This window comes from Rattus norvegicus, chromosome 5, assembly GCF_021556685.1.
Source record: "Rattus norvegicus strain SHRSP/BbbUtx chromosome 5, alternate assembly SHRSP_T2T, whole genome shotgun sequence".
Taxonomy (NCBI): Eukaryota; Metazoa; Chordata; class Mammalia; order Rodentia; family Muridae; genus Rattus; species Rattus norvegicus.
The window spans coordinates 23266770-23273713 of record NC_141538.1 but is presented as its reverse complement, the minus strand read 5'-3'; positions in this window follow the sequence as shown (position 1 = coordinate 23273713).

Here is a 6944-nt window from a genome sequence, read left to right as displayed (position 1 = left end):
AGAGCTTTCTGGCCTTGTTTCCAAAACCAAACCGAGCAAAAATTTATGATGATTGTTTTTCAAAAGAATAATTGCTCATTTTTAGGGCATGAACACAAACCTAGAACAAGAAAATAAAACATTATTATCAAATATCCCTACCTTCCTTTTTAAAATGTCATTTGTAGTCCCCGACACAGTAAGCTTTGTGGGACCCTGGCTGCCATAGTTTCTGTGTTGTCCTTGAAACTGCCCTCTACTTTGTAAGACAAGCGATGCTTGCCACTGTCCCTGGAAAAGTCACCTTAAGCTTGCACCAACTTAGCTGACAGCTTCGTTCATCATGGCTCTACCATGGTGTTCTATAACCTTGTTCTCAATCACAATACACTCACTTCTTCCCTCATCTCACCTGCCTAAGACCTAAATTCCCAGTGAAGTTAAAAATCTAAGCAAGGCATGTTGTCTCACTAAAGGAGGCAAATGTTCCTTAGAGAAGACTATGCAATAAGCACGTGGATAAGTCAGAAACATTTATGCAAACATTTTCTTCAGCATATAATGTTTATTTAGATTAGAAACAAATGGGTATGTAATTTACAAAACAGCACACAAGTAGTTAAATGATACACTATCAACTTTTCTACTTCCATTATGTAGGCCACACTGGAGCAACAGAAATAGTAGCCAGAACATTAACATTGTTGTTTTAACAACTTTCTTAAAAATCATATGCTGAAAAAGAAGATAGAATTTGGAAATGTAGAACTAGCAGTCTACAGGCCCCAGGAAAATACAGTCAATTTATGAGGTCTTCCTCTCTTGTTATCAGTTGAAATTTGTTATCAATTAGATGACAAATGTCAGTTTATTCTATAGTAACGTCAATACTAGGGAGATATTCCAGCCTGCTGCAATATTGGAAGTGGAAAATTGTTGTTGTAAAAATATAAAAAATTTAAAAGGTAAGGCTGTCTTTTATCCCCACTAGTGCCCCAAGATATCTGCTAGATATCTTGCCAGAAGCACACATCCCAACTCCGTGGTGGCCCAGACCAGCCGAGTCACACTCCCTTACACTTAAATCGCTACATGAAAGAACACACAACACAACAACCTTTGGCCAAATTGATAAGATATGGTTCCCCACCTAAACATACAGAGCCCAGTACCATCCATCCCTTAAGAACATTAATAACAACCTGTAAATACACAGAGCAAAATCTTAATGTCAGATGCCATTTTCTCTCTGCCGTGACTGCCCTCTCTGTCCTTTCTGTCTCTCCCTCTTTCCGCTCCAGTCTCCTCCTCTTCCTTCAAACTTTTCTCCCATCCATCCTTCCTTCTTGTCCAATGACAGTCTTCCTTCTATCTTATACCTGCCTCACCTGTGACATCATTCCACAGAAAATGATCATAATGAAATTAACAAATTAATAAGGTTATTCACAACCTGCTAAATATTATTTGTTATCTGTACATTCTTTATATCTGAGAGAGAGAGAGATACAGAGACAGAGAGAGACAGAGAGACAGAGACAAAGAATGAGTAGCATGTCTTATACCAGTGTATTCTTCCAGGGTATCCCTGGTCTCATTAGAAACCTTTCCTATCACTCTCATAATGCCTGGATGTATCAATCCACAACATTATTATTACTGCTGTTATTTTTATTACTATCGTAACAAGTCTAATTGTTATAAATAAACTTGGGAGCAAGCATACTGGCAAAGAACCTAAGTTTCTACCTCCTAACTGTGACTATGATCAAAATTTTACTAATTTAATAAACAAGCAACAACTCTACATGACTGCTCCAGACAAGCAGCAGCGCCATCTATATGCTGCAAGTATTAAGCAGATCTGGGCTGGAGAGATGGCTCAGAGGTTAGGAGCACTGGCTGCTTTTGGAGAGGACCTTGTTTCAATTTCCAGCATATTCATGGTGGATTATGATGACCTAGATCTCCAGTTACAGAAGATCTGATGCCCTCTTTTGGCCTAAGCATAGGCATTAAGCATGCAAGTGGTACACATGTGTACATAAGGAAGAACACCCAGACAAATAAACTAAAAATAATTTTAAGAAAGAAAATCAGTGATGTCAATAACTAAAAAATTTGGTGAAATTTCAAAAAGTCCCCATACATATGTAACTAACATAAATAGTAATATAGTTGATTATACTGTCAGTGGTGAAAGATCCCCGAAGAGAGACCCTTACTCAAGTCTCGGGAAGTCACGAACCTCAGACACAGAGAGACCATTTTGGATGTAATATGCAAAGGCGAGGTTTATTACGGAGATCTATTATGGAGATCTCCAGGCCGACATGTATCCCACACAGGAGACAGAGGTGTCGACCCCAAGTGGCTGGGAGAAGGGCTTTTTAAAGGAAGAAGTCACAAGCTCCAGGAGTTGGGGGGATGTCAAAAGGAAATACCAAAAATGTCACAAGGGGAAACTCTCAAAGTCACAGGATTGTTCTTAAGACTCTAGGGTTTGAATGAAGGGAAAGGTCAAGCATTCTCCTGAGAACAGATCCTGATTGTCCTTTAAGGTAAATGTTTGTCAGAGTTGATGAGGCATCTGCATCTGAAACACGTCTGGTTAGGCTTGGCTGGAGTACTCCTGGAATACTCTCTGCAGGACACAATGGCTGGAGGGCACAAAGGGGACTTGAACAAACATCACAAGGGCAGAACAAAACCCATTACTCATTTACTCAGTCCGGTGATAAGTGGGAGGGTCAGTGTATCTGAACCAGTTCTCCTGCATTTTTAACAATCTGTCTTCCTGAGTAAGATCCTGTTGCTGAGTTTTGAGCTAATTTAAAACTCTATCTTTCATTCCCCTCTTCTTCTACTAAGTAATTCTAATCTTAGAATTTTGATATCAAGTCTCATATTTGGTCCCACCAGTTGCTCTAACTGACTGGTACTGTTGTCTCAGAACCATCAACTGCACAGCACCCACCCGATTTTTAACAAAAGCAATTAACCTGTTTGCCATGCAGGGGCCAAAAATTAAAACCAAGAAAATTATTAGTGATGTCCCAGCTACAGCAGAGAGTAGGGTAGTCATCACGGGAGACGGAGTGAACCAAGACTCAAAGCAACCTTGTTGAGCATCTCTATCTTTTTGTCTCTTGTCTAATCTTTTTCTAAGTTTACTCATAGAGTCTTTAATTACTCCTGAATGGTCTACATAGAAGCAACATTCTTTTTTTTAGTGTAGCACACAAACCTCCTTCTTTAAGGAATATCAGGTCTAATCTTCTTTTATTCTGGAGGACTACCTCAGAGGGAGGTTAGGGACTCTTGGGGGTCAGCTAAAAAGTCTTTTTAAAAAAATTTTTAAAAAAAGTCTTTTTTACTATTTTTATATCTAAGTCAATGAGAATCTAAGAATTCTCTATAAGCCTTGTGTTGCAGGGCCTGGCATACAGTGGTTGTGTTGTTGTTGTTGTTGTTGTTGTTGTTGTTGTTGTTATGAACTTTCCTAAAAATCTAATGGGCTAGTTGGCATTCACTAGTGTCATCTTAATTAGAATTTTAATTTATCACTATACGTTCAGAATTCAATTGCTATAATTATTTATATTCCAAAAAATCATAATTCTACTGTCCATTCTCCCCATGTCCTGATTTTTAAAAGATGTTATAAAGACCACAGGAACATTGACTGATATACTTTAGCCTCCATTACACACCACACATACATACTGTATTACTATAATATAGCCGACATAAAGATTTACCAATAGCTTGTCAAAATAAAAGTAAAAGTTAAGTGTAAAATTACAGAACACAGTTTTGCAATAGAAAAATGTCTACTAAAAGGTGATGACACAGTACAGAGTCATCAGGCTTACACTCATGGAGAGCACTATGGTTAGAGACAGAATGGAGTTGCAGGATGCATGGACATCTAAGGCAATCAGCTATGAGAAGAGAAAAGCATCCCTCCTTCAGGCCTTAGGGAAATGCTATGGAGGAGCAGACTGGAGAGTGAGGCATCAGCACAGAGGAGATAAAGGGGAAAGTGTTACAGACACTGGACATGCACAGGTCAAAGCACAAGAGTTACCTGCTCAAGACAAGACGCTGTGTGACTGTTGACATCTCAGGCAGGCCTGTCTGCTTTCACAGCTGGACCATCAAGCTGCTTACCAAAGAGAGCTAGCAAATTGGAAGTGGGATGGGAAGAAACACATTTCTGAAATTCCTTCACTCATCTCCTTTATTCTTGACAATTTCCAGGACATTAGGCTTGTTGCAGTGCATCATATGGGAAGATGTAGCTGAGAGAAAAAAATATTTGTGCACTACAGGCACTGCAGTTCTCTGGAGCCTCGAGTAGTTTAGCTGCTCAGCATGACTATGACACCCAGGTGAATCTGCAGAGCTGGTGCGGACCCTATGTGAATTGAGACTGTCATTCTGCGTTAGAGCTTATGAGATGTTTTACACATGGATGTTGCACTGAAAAGCCTCCTGGAAGAAGTTATTTGAAATGAAAACAAAAAATTAAGAAGGCAAAATCCCCATGAAAGGGGATCTTTTTTTCTGGCTGAAAATGTATGCTAAACATCTTGAAGTCACGAGGGCTGTGCTGACTGCAGTTTCTCTTTATCTTAAGTACTAAATATAATCCTTGAGGCACTTTCTGCTTTGGAACAGTCTTTAAAGCCCTTTAAGAGCATGATAATATTCCATGTCAAATATTCTGCCTAAATTTGTAGTTCTTCACTCTGCAGAATAATACAGAATAATATAGAATAATCAGGACATCTAAAAATGAAATGACAGCTATACTCAGTTGATTTTTTAAATATTAGACCACAGAATAATAAATAATAATGGAGGGATTATTCTTGCAACTTAAGTTCATTAAGTAGTTTCCAAGAACTATCAGCTACTGTAATTTTCTTATCCAATGTGTGTGTGTGTGTGTGTGTGTGTGTGTGTGTGTGTTAAGATTTTATTATTATTTTTAATTATGTGTTTTTATGGGACTGGGAGTGGTTCTGAGTGTGATGCCTACACAGACCAGAAAAGGGCATTAGATCCCCTGGAGCTAGAATTCTAGGCACTTGTAACTCTGTGCACTCCATAAAATAGTACAGGATCTTAATCACTGAGCAATCACTCCTGCCTCTCCCAATTTGATTTAGAAAAAAAGAACAGTCATAATTCTTTCTAATAGAATCTTGTTGCCTTCTGGTCAATACACTATTTTCTTTCTTAGCGATTCCTGTTGTCTTCAGTTCTCTAATGTAACAAACATGAAATAGAAATATTCTCTCCAGCATCCCAACTACAGTGACCATCCATATTTTATCTTTCTGTCACTCTCCTGGTTTTCCTTGAACCCCAATTACTCTTTTGTGCATAATCATATACAATGTGAAGCAGTTCAAAAGACCAACACCATGTGTCCCTGGAATCTTGATTGCCCAAGACCTGGACACCAGACCTGAATCAGAGCAATCAGTCTTCCAAGGAATGTCAGGAGTGCTTGAATGCTGAAACTACCTTGTTTCCCATCTCGAGGGACCAGAGAAGTACTGGAAGGTGACCTATAGAATGGGAAGGTGAATGGGTCAGGTCTGAATATGTTTCTGGTCATGTGACCAAAGAGATGAAAGCAGAAATGAAGGTAAGCCCATTCTCCCTAACACGCATTTGCGGTCCTATCACAGGATTTCTAAGAGATGGCCCAGCAGTGTCAAACTGTGCAGTAGACTGCCAGAGCTACTTAATCTGGGTTTTTTTTTCTCTCTCTCTGTGAAAGCAACAAAATATTATGTATTCAAGAACTATTGTAACTGTAATTCCTTTTGGGAATGTTTATAATTTATAATGCAGAAAGCATTTGCATTTTTATATAAGCAAACATTTTTTTTCAGAGTAGCTGTCTTGAATATAGTTCTTTGAATAGTAATAATAATGACAGTTAATGGGTATTTTGGGGCTATGTAATCCTAAGTGCTATGTTTCTATAAGCTACAGGCATAGTGTTGTAAATCTACATGCTTTACAGACATACTGCTGTCAAGCTATATGCCATGGTAGGAAGAAAACTGAAACTCTGAAAAGTTCATTGGGGGAGGACAAATACATACCATCAAAGAAACACACACACACACACACACACACACACACTCACTCACTCACAGAGAGAGGGGGGGGGGTGGACGACTTCCCTGGAGAAAACTTGTCAAGAAGCAATTTCAGCTGTCAGTCCCTTCAAGAATAGCCTTGGGTGGAGAGAGATTTTGTTGCTTGTGTTCAATGGTAAGTGACGACATAAAATTCTGCAAGCTACTCCAAGAATGGTTGATAAGACTTACAAGTGTACCTTGTGGTTCCACTCCCACCCTACACACTCTGCTTCCTATGACTCCCTTATACAGTTGTTTAGTACAGGGGTCCTCCCTAATAAGCACCTAAGCCCTAGCCTCTGTCTTGGCATCTGTACTCTAGGCAATCTAATCTGTGACATTAAGTTAACCTCTCCAAGTTCTAGCTGACTCAGGCAGAACAGAAAATTACATCCATCTCTTTACTCCTAATATGAGGTGTTTCTCCTCTGTTCTAGACATGGTATGCATACCTGCAGGGCACTCTACATAGTAATAGCTGTTTATTTTTGTGGGATGCTTCATTGGTCAATAGATAAGTCTTGAAATAGTACTCCAGAGGGAAACCAACTATCTTTTCCTTATTAGAAATACCTCTGTAAACTCATAAGTTCTTGAATTAGAAAGTGAAAGGCTTATTTAGCCAATATTCTCACTAAATGTAGGGACAGTTCAATGTTCAAACACAGGAGTGTCCTCTTGGCTCACTTTTGATGTAACAGGCACCGATGGGTGACATAATCCATGTTAATCTCAACCCCAAAGAAAACTCAATACTTCAAATTATTAATTCACTAATGCTGAAAAAAATCAGACTTT